The sequence below is a fragment of the Mirounga angustirostris genome, unplaced genomic scaffold (genome assembly GCF_029215605.1).
Source record: "Mirounga angustirostris isolate CCGP_5_RB_7025 unplaced genomic scaffold, mMirAng1.0.hap1 SCAF_6, whole genome shotgun sequence".
Classification (NCBI taxonomy): Eukaryota; Metazoa; Chordata; class Mammalia; order Carnivora; family Phocidae; genus Mirounga; species Mirounga angustirostris.
The window spans coordinates 23,963,972-23,979,417 of record NW_026991714.1 but is presented as its reverse complement, the minus strand read 5'-3'; the positions used below and the strand labels follow the sequence as shown (position 1 = coordinate 23,979,417).

Below are 15,446 nucleotides of genomic sequence, written 5' to 3'. Positions count from 1 at the left end.
TCATCCATTCCTATTTAATTCAGTTTCTTAAATAAGACAAATGACTGCAAATTATGCCAAATATCTTTTTATGATATATGGCAATATCAGGTAGGCTTTTTCTTTTGATTTATTACCATAATTATATGAAGAGACTCCAAATTGAGGCATCAATATCTGGTTAACACTAATAGGCATCTAGAACCTAACATATATGAAACAAAATTCTTATTTCATTACTCTATCCCCCCAGAAGCCTTAGTCTTCCCATCTTAATGGATGTTAATCAGTTGCTCAAGGCCAAAATCCAGGGGTCATCTTCAATTTCTCATTTTCTTTTTTTATACCACAGCTGATGCATCATAAGACATGTTTATCCTGTCTCCAAAATATATCCCCAATTCATCCCCTTTCACATCTATCCCCTTATGCTGCTTCATTTTCCTCCATAGCTCATATATATTTACATACATAAATCTCCATTATATTTATTGGTATATTCATTGGCCTGTTTGGGTACTTCTTCTCTGTAATGCCTAATCATTAGTTTTCCCATTAAAAAAATAAGTTGTATGTCTCTTCTATTATTGATTTGTAGGAATTCTTTATAAGATGATAACATGTTACTAATTTCTTCTACCTGTGTGTTTTTTAGTATTTCATGTTTTGGAGTCCTTTTCTCAATAGAAATTTTAATTTTAATGTAGTTGAAACTTTTTTGTTTACAAGAAAGTAATTACATGAATTACAAGAGGTAATTACAAAAATATTACAATTATTACAAGAAGTAATTCCTTACACTGAAGGCACAATGATTCTTTTCTTGTAAAAGTTTCAAAATACTCCTTTCATGTTTATGTCTATCTAGAACTGAGTTTTTGTAGATAGTGTGAAATAAAATCCAATATGATGGATAACCAATTTTCTAGCATCGTTTATGTACAAGATATTCCTTCTCACATTGATGGACAATGTCACCTTCATTATATCATATTTGCATATATAAGTGGTCACATGCAGGACTCTGAATTTTATTTTTATTTATTATTATTTTTTTATTATGTTAAGTTAGCCAACATATAATACATTATTAGTTTTTGATGTAGTGTTCAATGGTCCAGTGATTAATTTTTGTCTTCTCACTGGCAATATCATACTTATTTAGTTATCACAACTTTCTGGTAGATCTTGATATTAGATAATACAATTTCCCCACTTTATTCCAGAATATTCTAGAATCTTTGCTCCTCCTATAATTTGAATCTGCTTGAGTCAGTTGTCAGGAAATTTAGTGAAACTACACGTAACGTATAGATCAATTTACATTTTTTTCATTTCCACAAATATGGTATAACCCCTTTTGGCTTCCTTTAAATTCTTCCAAATAAAATTTAATCATTTTATCTATATAGGTCTTCAGCCACTTTTCTTATATTTATGCATTGCTAATTTATGTACTTTCTAAAGTTACATTTTCTAAATCTGCTGCATTGGCACAGATTTTTAGGACAACATTGATAAAAGCTGAATAGAGATATTCTTTTTTCTTTTTTTCTGATGGAAAGGAGAATGATATCAGTATGTTTTCATTAAGAATGTTGCTACTCTCCTACATTGAGGAGGCTTTCATATATTTCTTTTTTATGACTTTCTGCCATTAATGGGTGTTACATTTTATCACTTTTTTCTTCATTTATTGAGTTTATTACACAGTTTCCTCCCTTTAATCTGGTATATATTCATAAATTTAAAAAATTCTATAATATCAACACAAACATATTGCTGGAATAAATTCAAATTACTCATGTTATGTTAAACTGATAAGAACAGATACTACACTTGATCTTAGCCAAAAGGCCGAGAAGCGATTACTCATGTTATGTTAACTTTGATTTATATTGCTGAACTGGTTTGCTTTCTTTCTTTCTTTTTTTTGCATTTGTTTTCACAATTGATATCCGCCTATAATATCTATTTCTTATGGTATCCAAACCTAATTTAAATAATAAGTTACATGGCTTTTCAAAGGGAATATTGGAATTGTCCCTTTTTTTGCATTCTCTGGGAAACTTTGTATAAAATTGGAATGATCTATTCTTTGAAAGTGGAGTATAAATTGCCTTAAAATCATCTGGACCTTGTTTTTCTATATTGGTTGGGTTTTAACTGCAGATTCAAGTATCTTAATAGTTATTGGGTTACTGTGGCTTCCTCTTGATTCTTGATTCAGTTTTATCAATTTTGTTTATTTTTGTAAATTTTCTGTAAGAAGTGTTTATATATTACTGTCATCATGTCAGTTATAGCTGTAACTGGAGTTATGTCCCTTTTCTCATTCTCAACATTGCATATGTGTGTTCTCTTTTTATTTGAGCAATATTGTCAGAATGTTGTTAATTACACTAATCTTTGCCAAAAAACAACTTTGTCTTTTAAGAAAAATGTTTATTTCAGTATAATTTGTAGGCAGTAAAATTCATTTTATTTTAGTATACAGTTCAATGAATTTTGGCAAACGCTGTCATAAAGCTACCACTACAATCAAGATAGAATATTTCCATCACCAAAAGTACTCCTTGGTATCCTTTTGTGTTCAGTATCTTTTCATTTCCATTTTTTCTCAAATATTAATTTTATTACTGTCCTTATACCTTTCCTTTTGCCTAAATTTCCTATAAATAGAATTATAATATATGTAGTCATTTGTTTCAAATATTTTTCATTTAGAAGAGTGATTTTGTGATTCATTCATGGTATTGAAACCATGCCCTATAGCGTTGAGGTGGTTAAAACTAGCAGAAAGTTTAAAGCTTGTTTTTCAGAAAACTGTTTTCCCCAATCAGCTATTGTGTTTTTTTTCAGGACCCACTAACAAATCCATTAGCTATCTCTGCAGAAGCCTGGATTCAAGGTCACCTGATATGATTCCAGCCTATAAACAAGCAAGGCCTTGCATTCCTTATCCAAGATAATGAGTCCAAGACTCCATCTAGTTTATACCAGCTCTCAGAGCAGGCCTATAGCATCTTCTCTTTGTCCTATGATAACCTCCTGATGTCAGGGACCAAATTATGTGTCCTCCTGGTGTTAAGTCTCCATCCGAAAAGGAACATGAGATGTATGTTACATCTATGTTTGCTCAATGCACAGGCTCTATCTTCCTTCATGGTTAGTCCTAAGTTTCCCTGCCCTTTTCATCAATATGTATGTAATCTCTTACCCTGAATTTCCCCTTTTAAAACCCTGCTCCTTAACCTGGAACTTCAGAGGTGATCTTTGGACATCTTTCAGCTGAATCCCCTGGTTTCTGGCCTGGGGAGTAAAGAAATCTTTCCTTCCCAACCAACAATTGTCTTTTATGTATTGACTTTTCAGAGGTGAGCAGCAGAGCTTGAGTTTTAGTAACAATGTTGCATAGGCCAGTAGTTCATTTATTTTTATTGTTGAGTAGCATTCAGGTGTACGGATGTATCACAATGTGCTTTTCACTTCCAAGTTGACAAACATTTAGGTTATTTCTTGTTTCTGGAGAATATTAATAAAGCTGTATAATCATTTGTATACAGGCCTTTGTATGGACATAAAAATCTCCTTTTCTTGGGTAAATACCTAGGGGTGGATTTGCTGGTTCCTATCATAAGTGTTTGCTTAAATTTATAAGAATCTGCTAAATTGTTTTCCAAAATGGCTGTACAATTATGAAAGTACTAGTTGCCGTACATCCTCACCAGTTCTTGATACTATCCGTGAGGGTATAAGTTCAAGTTTTAAATAGATCTGTCAGAGTAAGCCTCACTGAAAAAATTACATTTGAGCATGGCTTGAAGGAGGGGAGAAAAATTCATGTATATGTCTGGGCAGAAAAAAACAAGGTGTACCCTGAAGCAGGAATGTGGAGGAAGACAGTAGTAAGACATACATTCAGAGAGGGAACAATATCCTCTGGGGCCTCTAAGGCCTTAATAATAACATTGACTTTTACTCTGAGTAAATGGGGATTTATTGTATCATGTTAAGCAATGGAAAAGAATGGCATTATCTTACTTATATTTTTAAGGATTTCTCTGGCTGTTGTGTTGAGAACAGGCTATGGCAGATCAAGGAAAGAAGTAGAGAAAGCATTAAACTGAGTGCTAATGGTAGATTAGATCAGAATACTAGCACTAGAAGTCATGAGAAGTGGTAGGATCCTTATACAATTTTAAGGTAAGCATAGCTCAAATTCCTGATAAAATAGATATAGTGGGTAATTGGAAAATAGGACTCAAAAATGCTCTATAGTTTTTTTTGGGGGGCCTAAGCAACCGAAAAGATGGATTTATCCTTTAAAAAAATAACCATTGGATTTAGCAACATTAGAATCATCGATTACCTTGACCAAATAATTTTTAGTGGTATGGAAAGAGTAAAATCTTCCTGGAGTGGGGTTAAAAAATGAAGCGATGACATTGAATATTGTCCATGACTTTTGCTATAAATAGGACATAAATAGGTAAAACTTGAGGTAAGGAGACATGAAGTTAAAGTTTTGATTTTGTTTCTTCTTTTCATAAGATTGAGGAGATAAAATACGGGCTTTTGGTATGTGGACTGTGGTCCTCCAGGTACACACCATTAGTGTTTCTCCTAGGTTCTGAGATTCTTTGACACATTTCTTTTATTTAGAGAAAGAAGATGTTCTTTAGCTCCTCGTAGGTTAACCTACAAATATGGAACATGCAGTGGGAGTAGGACTTGTTCTTTCTTAAGGAATCTCACCTGAGCAGTCCTCTCTTTTGGAGTCTATACTTGACTTACGTTGTGGAGCAATTGAAATTCAGGAGACTGCTTGTGACCCACTACTTCTCTGCTTGCAACTCTACTCTCAACCTCCAATAAATCCCATGCAATATACATACTGTAAGGCACTAATGGTATTTATCTGTGGCTCCCTTGCCTGATAGTTGCCTCTTAACATGGGGCATGCTCCACTTGTCCTGGGGCCATGTGCTTTTGGAAGCAGGAGTTTAATTGGACTAAACTGAAGTTTTCCCACCTCGAGGCAATGACAGGTCACCAGGAAGACCAGTTACAAGGTAGCCAGTAATCAAGATTGGGCAGGGTGTTCACCAACCCTGGTCTTTCAGAGAAATTGCTGAGAATTCTATTCAGAGCTTAGGAGGAGGCAGGATAGTCATGGGGTTCACTAACTCAGCACCTAGCAAGACCTCAGAAATGTCTGATGCAGGCCCCAGGGAGAAAGGAAAAGAGCAGAAGAGTTTGTTAGCCTCTAAAATCCCCAAAGCAAACAGGTCATTTGAAAAAGAGCTGGATTTGTACAGAAAGAAAACCCCAACTTTAAGATGGCTGGCAGCCAGAGATTAGTCCAGGTCATTTGGGATCTGGAGAAAAACTGTGGAAAGGTAAATGCTCTATGGCTGAAGGCCAAGAAATTGATAAAATAAGAGACAAGTGAATCTATAGCAGCCAAGCAAAGAGGTTGATGCCAAAACCTAGATTGACACTCAAAAAATTAAAGAGGGCATAAGTGAGGATAAGAACCAGTTATAGGACCTGATCCCCTACTTGCTTCCCAGGGGAAGACTCCAAACATTCTTGAATTTGCAGATACCAAATTTGACATGGTTATTGTTTTGGATTTTGTGTCTCAACTGTACTTGCTGTTTTTTTTTTTTTTTTTTTTTTTGACAGCCTATATAGTTGATTAACTAAAAATAAGAAAAATAGATTTTATTTCACCTTCATTTCTTACTCTGAAGTTTTTATTTATGTAGATTCTAGCTTCTGATCTATATTATTTTTCTTTCGCCTAAGGAAAATCTTTTAACATTTCTTGTAAGGCAGGTCTATCATACATGAAAGCCCTCAGTTTTTGTTTGTCTGAGAAAATTTTTATTTCTCTTTCACTCTTGAAAGTCGATTTTGCTGGATATAGAATTCTAGGTCAATAGATTATTCTTTCAATATTTTATTTCATTTTACTCTCTTCTTGCTTTTGTAGTTTCTGATGAAAACTTGGCCATAATTCTTATCCTTGTTTCTCTAATAGATAAGGGGATTTTCTCTATATATTCTTTAAGATTTTGTGTTTGTTGTGTTTTTGGTTTTCTGAAGTTTGAATGTGATATGCTTAGGAGCACTTTTTTTGGAATTTATTCTGCTTGGTGTTATCTAAGCTTCCTGGATTTGTGGTTTGGAGTCTATCATTAATTTTTGAAAATTCTTGGCCATTATTATTTCAAGTATTTCTTCTGTTCCTTTCTATGTTTCTTCTCCTTCTAATATTCTAATTACACATATTTGACTCCTTTTGAAATTTTCCTAGAGGTTCTGTTCTGTTTTATTGTTATTATTATTTTCTCTTTGAATTTTAGTTTGGAAATTTTCTGTTGACCTATTCACTACTCACTGGTTCTTTCCTTAGCCATGTTCAGTCTAGTGATGAGACCACTAAAGGCAGTTTTTCATTTCAGTTACTGTGTTTCTGATTTCTAACATTTCCTTTAGATTCTTTCTCAGAATCTTTATCTCCTTGTTCCCATCTGTTTTTGCATATTGCCTATTTTTTCCTATTGAAGCTCTTAATATTAAAAAAAAATGTTTGCAGGTACAGTTGGCAAACATTTAACATATTAATCATAGTTATTTTAAATCTTCTGTCTGATAATTCCAACCACTGTGTCATAGCTGATGTTTGCTCTGGCTCTTCAGACTGTGGTTTTTGTTGTCTTTTCATATATCTGGTAATATAACACAGGATCTGTCAGATGATAGGAACTGAGGTAAATAGGTATCTACTGTGAGGATATATGTGATCTGATTAGGAACTGGGCTTTGTTTCATGTTTGCTGAAGCTATGGGTGCCAGAGAATTCAAATTTCTCTAGTGTCCTTACTTTTGTCTCCTTTCTGGACTTTCAGCTTCCCTACATACTCTTCCTCAGAAAAAGTCTGTGTCTTGCAGCTTTTTCACCTGTAAACAGCAGGAGCCCTGTTGGTATGGTGGTAAGGTATGGAGGAGAGAGGGGGCATTTTATAGTCCACCAATTAAATTTCATTCTTACAGTGGGCCTGGATCTTGGGCTTGTGACCTGCACAGGAGGGCTTTTTGTTTTGTTTTGTTTTGTTTTTGTTTTTTTCAAATCTTCCCTATTAAGATGAGACAGGAAGGGTAGATGGGCCTGGAGTGAGAGGAAGGTCGTTTTCCCCAGGACTCTGGGACAAGGTTCTGGTAGTCTTTGCTCTGGAGAGTGGGCCTTTGTTATGGAAAAGGCTCTGGGCTTATTTCAGAAGGATTGCTCTCCCTCTCCTTCTGTAGATCTAGGAGGGAAATCTTTCTTGGCTCTTCATTGTAAGAATCTGGTGTTCCTCAAAGTAAAGCCCACAAAAATGCAGGGGTTCCCTACAGGACTGCAGTCCCAGGAGTTCCTCATTCTCACTCTAGACCATACTTAGTCTCCAGCAACTTGTCACAATTATCATTTAAATCTAACCAGTTATGGCTCTGGTGACTTCTGGTCTGGATAAACAGATCTGGGCCATGCCTGTTTAGATTTACCCCTCACCAGATGTCGGGGTGGTGGTTTGCCTGCAAAGGCAGTTCTTTGTTGGGTTTAAGAAGTCATTGATTTTCGATTTTTCCCACTTTTTCTTCTTGTAAGGGTAGAAGTTAGTACTCCTTGAAGCTGAGAATTTTCTATATCGTTGATATGAACGTTTCAACTGCTCAAATGTATGGGCATTTTATTTGGATGTAATCACTGGTGACCCCTGTCCCTGACTTAAAAAAACTCAGAAGAATAGTGACTGGGAATGGCCATGTGCTAAGGGATGCTTGCTTGGACAGCTAACACCATGTTTTAGACTAAAAGAAACAGTACTAGATGTCCTCACCGGAGAACTAGTGCAAGCAGAAACACTATCTTTAGTTATTTACAACATTTACAGCCCTGACCAGGCAATGGAAGCCACTTCAAGCCACAGAGGCTTAGATAAGAAAGTGGCCATTACTGTTCCCATGCTGACATAAGAGTGACTCGGAAGAGAAAATCAAGTCATGCTAATGACAAATCTTCAATAGGTTGGACAAATCTTAGAACAATATTAACTCTCAGGGGATGTTCAGATTCTGTAACAATGATGACTTTTTAAAAATTACTCTCCTGAGAAAACTGTTTATATCACATCATGAGCCATTCTAGCACAACCGAATAACACAGGTTGACCTTGAATGAAGTCAAAGTCCAAGTACCACCCAAGTTACCATGTTGGGAACAATTTGGACCATAATTCAAAGAAATGGCATCATGGACTATATTAGGTTCGCCTCAAATTCAGAAGTCGTACGTTATTTAGACACACTTCTTTATTCTTAATGTTTAATTCTATTCTTTTTTTTAAATAGATTTTTATTTATTTATTTGAGAGAGAGAATGAGAGATAGCATGAGAGGGAAGAGGGTCAGAAGGAGAAGCAGACCTCCCTGCTGAGCAGGGAGCCCAATGCGGGACTCGATCCCGGGACTCCAGGATCATGACCTGAGCTGAAGGCAGTCACTTAACCAACTGAGCCACCCAGGCGCCCTAATTCTATTCTCTTTTAGTTCTGATTAATCTTATCAGAGGTTTATTCATTTTATTATTCATTTCAAAGAAACTAACTTTTAACCTTATTCATCCCTGTTTTTCCAACTTCATTATCTTCTGTTATCTTAATTATTTCCCTCCTACTTTTGTTGGATTTATTATTGCTGTACTTTTAATTCTGTAAGATAGATATCTAATGATTTTTTAGCTCATTAACTTTTACACTATTTTTTTTTAATGTAAGAATTTTAGACTGTCTGTTTGCCTCTGTTTTGCTTCAACCCAATACTCTTGAGTTATGATACCTAGTATTTCCATTTTTCAACATTTCTATGTATTGCCTAATTTTCAGTGGTGATTTATTCTATGATCCATGGGTTGTGTTTGTTTTTGTATTTCCAAATGCAGTTTTATTTTAGTCATCTTTGCTTACTGTCATCCTCCTTAAGGCACTGTCATAAGACATTGAAGTCCCTATGATAGCAACTATTTGTAAATTTTTATTTTATTTTTTCTTAAGATTTTATTTATTTGTCAGAAAGAGAGAGAGCACAAGCAGGAGGTCGGCAGGCAGAGGGAGAAGCAGGCTCCTGGCTGAGCAAGGAGCCTGATATAGGACCCTGGGATCATGACCTGAGCGAAAGGCAGACATTTAACCAACTGAGCCACCCAGGTGTCCCAATTTGTAAGTTTTAAAAACTGCTTTTATGACATGGCACATTATCACTTTTGTGCATGAAAAATATGCATTCTTCAACTGTTATGGTGTAATATTCTATACATATTAGTTCTAATTTGGTAATGGTGCCTGATCAAACCCTTCAAATTGCTTGCTATTTTAAAAATGTTTATTTCATGAACTACTGAGAGCTAAGATGACATAACACAGAATGAGGATACATTTGTCAATCACTCCTTGTAAGTCTGTTATTTCACTTTCTTCTCTCTCTCTCTGCCTCTTCCTTTCCTTTCTCCCTCCTTCTCCTGTTGTTAGGTAGACACAATTTAAAACTTACAAGAGATTGTTAAATGAACACTTTGCCATTATGCACTGATGCTCTTTAACTCTGCTGTTTTGCAGTGTAATGGAGTTTTGTTTCAGTTCAATTTAACAAGTGTCTTTTCACTGTGAAGTTTAGCCCAGTTAGTGTGATTGTTGATTATCAACTGTTTTCATTATTTTCCCTACCATCTCATGATTATTACCTATTTCTACACTTTCCTATTTTCTCCTTTCTTGACTTTGTTTTTTTCTTCAGTTTCACTTTCTTATTCATTTTTCCTACTTCTAATTTTATTCCTTAAATGGTTATTTTTAAATTTTAGCATACAAATTTAGATTTATAAATATAAAATTAATCCATATCTTAGTCATCCTCACAAAATTTAATACTTAATTAATCTGTTTATGTAGTGAAAAGAAGGGCCATATGTACCCCAATGTTCATAGCAGAAATGTCCACAATAGCCAAACTGTGGGAAGAGCCGAGATGCACTTTAACAGATGAATGGATAAAGAAGATGTGGTCCATATATACAATGGAATATTACTCAGCCATCAGAAAGGATGAATACCGGGGTGCCTGGGTGTCTCAGTCTTTAAACATCTGCCTTCAGCTCAGGTCATGATCCCAGGGTCCTGGGATCAAGTTCTGCATTGGGCTCCCCGCTTGGTGGGGAGTCTGCTTCTCCCGCTTCCACTCCCCCTACTTGTGTTCCCTCTCTCGCTGTGTCTCTCTCTGTCAAATAAATAAAATCTTAAAAAAAAAAAAAAAGAAAGGATGAATACCCAATTTTGCATCAACATGGATGGGACTAGAGGAGATTATGCTAAGTGAAATAAGTCAAGCAGAGAAAGTCAATTATCAAATGGTTTCACTTATTTGTGGAACATAAGGCATAGCATGGAGGACATTAGGAGAAGGAAGGGAAAAACAAAGGGGGGGAAATTGGAGGGGGAGACGAACCATGAGAGACTATGAACTCCGAGAAACTGAGGGTTTTAGAGAGGAGGTGGGTGGGGGGATGGGTTAGCCTGGTGATGGGTATTAAGGAGGGCACATATTGCAGGGAGCACTGGGTGTTATATGCAAACAATGAATCATGGAACACTACATCAAAAACTAATGATGTACTGTATGGTGACTAACATAACATGATAAAATTAAATTAAATTAAAAAATGTAAATAAATTTGGAATATTAAAAAAGAAATCTGTTTATGCCTTTCCCAATTTACATGCTATTATTGTGCAACATTTTCATTCTGTCCTTTTTTTAAACACCACTAATTAAAAATTATTAATTTTTAAGCAAAGTTTATTTAAATTTACCTATAGATTTACCAACTTAATTGCAGCTTAATCCATTCCTTTGTTGTTATTTAATAGAGGCATATATGGTTAATTTTATGTGTCATCTTGACTGGGTTACAGGATGCCCACATATTTGGCTAAACATTATTTCTGGGTATGTTTGTATGGGTATTTCTGGATGAGATTATCATTTGAATTGGTCTATTTTTAGTAAATTCTTAGATTTTTACATGAAAATAATCTTTTTTCATAATTTTTCTTCAAAGATAGTATTCCTGAGTACTCAGTTAGAGGCTGATTTTTATTTTGTCATAAAGAGAGTATTTCTTTATCTTAATTCCCATCTTTGCTTAAAAGGCTTCCTACAGTCTAGCAGTTTTATTGGTGATTTGTCCTTTATTTCTGTCTGCTTTAAGATTTTCTTTTTGTCTTTGGTGTTTTTATGTTTTATTCATATATGTCTAGTTGTGGATTTTTATTTACTTATTTACATGCCTTCTGCATTCCCTGCTTCCTATCTATTTTCCATTTGTTCTGAAAAGTTCGCAGTCTTGATCTCTTCAAATGTTATTTTTCTTTTTTTATGTTCTCTTTGTGGGACTCAGGTTAGAGACGTATGATGCCTTCTCTATATATACTCTATTTCTCTTTTAAATGTGCTGCATTCTAGGTTATTCAGACTTTCATATTTATTTTATATTATGTGACTGATAATTTCAATATCTAAAGTCCATATAATTATCAATGTTTTTACTGTTGTTTTTGCTCACTTTTACTCCTGAGAGCAAGATTCTGTGTGTGTTTGATAATCTTTGATTGTCAACTGATATTTTCTTTTTTTTTAAAGTATTTTATTTATTTATTTATTTTCAGAAAGAGAGGGAGAGAGCACAAGCAGGGGGAGCAGCAGGTAGAGGGAGAAGCAGGCTCCCCACTGAGCAAGGAGCCCAATGTGGGACTTGATCCCAGGGCCCTGGGATTATGACCTGAGCCAAAGGCAGATGCTTAACCAACTGAGCCACCCAGGTGACCCTCAACTGATATTTTCTTGATATGTGAGAATACTGATGGCCTATTTTTTTTTTTTTTTTTGTAAGAGAGAGAATATTTTCATTTAATTCTGCTAAGTTCCAGAAGCCAATACTATGCCATGGAAAGTTTCAGAAAGTTCCAAGTGCCCCAATAGTTAGATAAAGTGGTGGTAAAAAATAAACCTTGAATTTTAATGGCTTATGACGGTATTTGTAATTATTTTTATATATAAAAATATAGATATGCAAAATACAGGCATACAAAGTATCATTTGTATTTAGAATGTGCAAAAAGTGCAAAAAAATTTAAACAAATTTTGTTTTGTAATATACTTATATAACTATATTATGTTTGCCTATATTATTTCTCACTCATACTGTTTGTTTTTAATGGGCAACTCACTGACTGACTACAGTATTATCTTGTTCTTACCTCAAGATCTAGGCCATCTGGAATGCTGCTAGTCACTAGGAAAGAGGGAAAGCTATCTAGCTAATTGTATATAATTTCTGAAAGCTTCTTCCTAGAGATCACACAAATCACTTCAACTCTCATTTTATTGTCCAAAGCAGGTTCCATGGATGTATTTCATATAAAAAACTCAAGTGTGCTTCCAACATCCTCCTTTCGTTACTTCTTGATTTTGTTAGGTTTAACGTTTATTCTATGGTTCTAAGATTTACACTGAATTTCATAACTAATTTTTCCATTTTCTTCAAATCTTAGTTTTATATCTGAGTGGATTTCTTTTTTTACCACCAGTGCTTTCCAACTGTGGCTTCTCAGTTATTCAGATCTTAATTTTGATTCATCTCTTTTTTCCCTTGCATTTCATAATCAAAATTTTAAGACAGGCTTTTGGACTCTATTTCATGGTTTCCTGCATATTCATGAATTTATTTCTTTTATACTAAAATGTCAACTTAACTGAATAAAAAGTCTTGAGTCACGCGTCTTTTTCATATGTACTTCATAAATATTTCACTCATTTTTAACATAGGATCCTGTGCAAATGCCTAATGTCATTCATATTTTTCTTTTTTGCATGATTTATCCCCTGGATGCCAATAAGATGCTTTTAATTTTTTTTAAGGTTTTATTTATTTATTTGAGAGAGAGAGAGAGAGAGAACACAAGCAGGGGGAGGGGCAGGCAGAGGGAGAGGGAGAAGCAGGCTCCTCCCTGGGCTGGATCCCAGGACCCTGGGATCATGACCAGAGCCAAAGCGGATGCTTAATGACTAAGCCACCTAAACCTTTGGATTTTTAAATATGTGTTCTATGTGCATGTATTACTGTGTTCTGTTCTCATAACTGGTATTACTGAGTATATGTTCTGTTCTCATATTTAGTAACAACAATTATGCATATATTGTATTTCCTTTCTCTTCAATATCTATGATTTGATCTCTGTTTTATTTAGTCTTTCTTTATTCAACTTGTATTTGATTCTCTCACATTTGTTATTATGTCCCAAAATATAGAATACAAATGTGTATGTATATATGTATACACTGTTTCTAATGTTGATTTCTATAATTTTTTTTTTTTTAAGATTTTATTTATTTATTTGACAAAGAGAGAGAGAGCACAAGTAGGCAGAGAGGCAGGCAGAGGGAGAGGGAGAAGCAGGCTCCCCACGGAGCAGGGAGCCCGATGCAGGGCTGGATCCCAGGACCCTGGGATCATGACCTGAGCCGAAGGCAGTGGTCCAACCAACTGAGCCACCCAGATGCCCCTGTAATTGTTTTATGTCACATTTTTTTCTGAGTCTGTGATCTTATTTCACATTTCTAGTCTTACTAATTTTTTTCTTCATTTTTTAAGAATTCATTTGAACTCAAGAAGACTTGATTAATTAGAAACTAGCTGCTGATTCATGGTAACTTTCTTCTAGTCTTATTTTCTTTATAAGCTTTTCTCTTCTTGCATTTCTCTTTTCCTACTCATTTAATTTTTTATTTGTGCATGTCATTTATTTCTGATTTTTTACTAATTTTAAATGGGGCATGTGTACCTGGTTCAGATATGTGCTGAAATTAATTATGGATGAGAGGTGAAAGCTGAAGTGCCAGAAGTTTAGGACACACTTTCATCATCTCTGTTTTGTCATCTCCTCAAGGGAAGTCTCCTCTCATTATTTACCTTTCTCATGTCTTGAGCAGAAAGTCTTCAGAGTTTTCACAGGAAAGCCCTATGCTCCAGGTGTCTATGATATATTTAGCAGCTATTTATTTTTGCCTGGCTTTGATTAGCTATCACCAAATGACTCTCTTCTTGTCCACTTTCTGAAAAGATGACATATCTATGTAGCTTCTTATTCAGCCTTCCCTCCCTCATCAGCCTTGCTTTAGAGGACCTGTATTCCACTCACACCTTTCAAGTAAGGTTTCCATGATCCTTTCAGAGCTGTGTCATCTACTTTGAGGGAACTCTGCACTATTTAAAGTATCTCTAGAACTTTGTACTTGCTCCTGACACCTTCTGCCATTTTGGTCCCAATAATTTTTTTTTTTTAATTTCTATTTGGAGACTGTGATTTGGGCTGTGACTGTCCCCATGTCTCACTGAAGATATAGCAGCCTTCATTTTTTATATTTGATTGTTGTTTCATTTGCCATTTAGAAGAAAACGGATAAAACTACGGAAGGGAAGAATGCTTAGTTTACTGAAGTTGGATAAAACTGGTCAGTAAAAATATTTCTAATTGCTTATCTTTTAAAGCCTGTTATTATTATAAAATGTTTTACATTTTTCTATGAGATTAGGTGGTATGATGCTTTGTGGTGAGTGTATAATTACTGCAGAATGCAAAATTTGGGACCTGAACATGGAATACTGGTGCATGCCAAGAATTTGAAAATTAACATCCAAACAGCAGTGGAATTTGCTGAAAAACAAAATGTAAAGTTGTTATATCACTTAGTTTTATTAGGAAATCATTCTGATATTGGGCCAAAAACAACTAGTAATTATTCACAGCATCATTGAAGAGGTTGCCGTATGTGATATAAATATATTTATTAGTTAGGAATTTTTTCAGGTACAAGTGATAGAAATTCAGTTGAAACCATCTTAAGTAAAAAGAGAATTTATTGATTCCTATGACTGGGTATTCTAAGAGTGGTGTTTCCTTTGTCTTGTGTTGCTGCAAAATGCTGGTTATTTTCAAGTCATTCATATGAAGAACACATGTTGTTCCTAGTTAGAAACCCCAGCAGAAAGAGAATTTCTTGCTCCCAATATCCATACATGAAAGAGTCCTCTTTCCTGTTGTCCATACTGCTCGACCCAACTTGGATCATGTCCATGCAGGTATGTGAGAATGGGTGGTAGAATCCCACGATGATCAAAGCATGTGCAGAGTCACTGAAGTCTATTCTGTTTTGTTTTGAAAGGGATTAGGGGAAAGAAGAAACCATAAGACTGGTCTATTTCAGTGATCTTTATTCTTTAGTTGCAGATTAAAAACCAAAGATCCAGGGTATTTACCATTGTAGCTCCAAGTTTTGTAGGAAATCCTAGGTTTAAAGATGCT

The 15,446-nt window shown here is 35.0% G+C and overlaps 1 pseudogene; it reads right to left on the bottom strand.

Annotated features, from left to right (window-relative positions):
• Positions 1-1,705: 1,705 nt before the first annotated feature.
• LOC123847291 (U2 spliceosomal RNA) lies at positions 1,706-1,848 on the bottom strand (annotated as a pseudogene).
• Between the last annotated feature and the right edge of the window lie 13,598 nt (positions 1,849-15,446).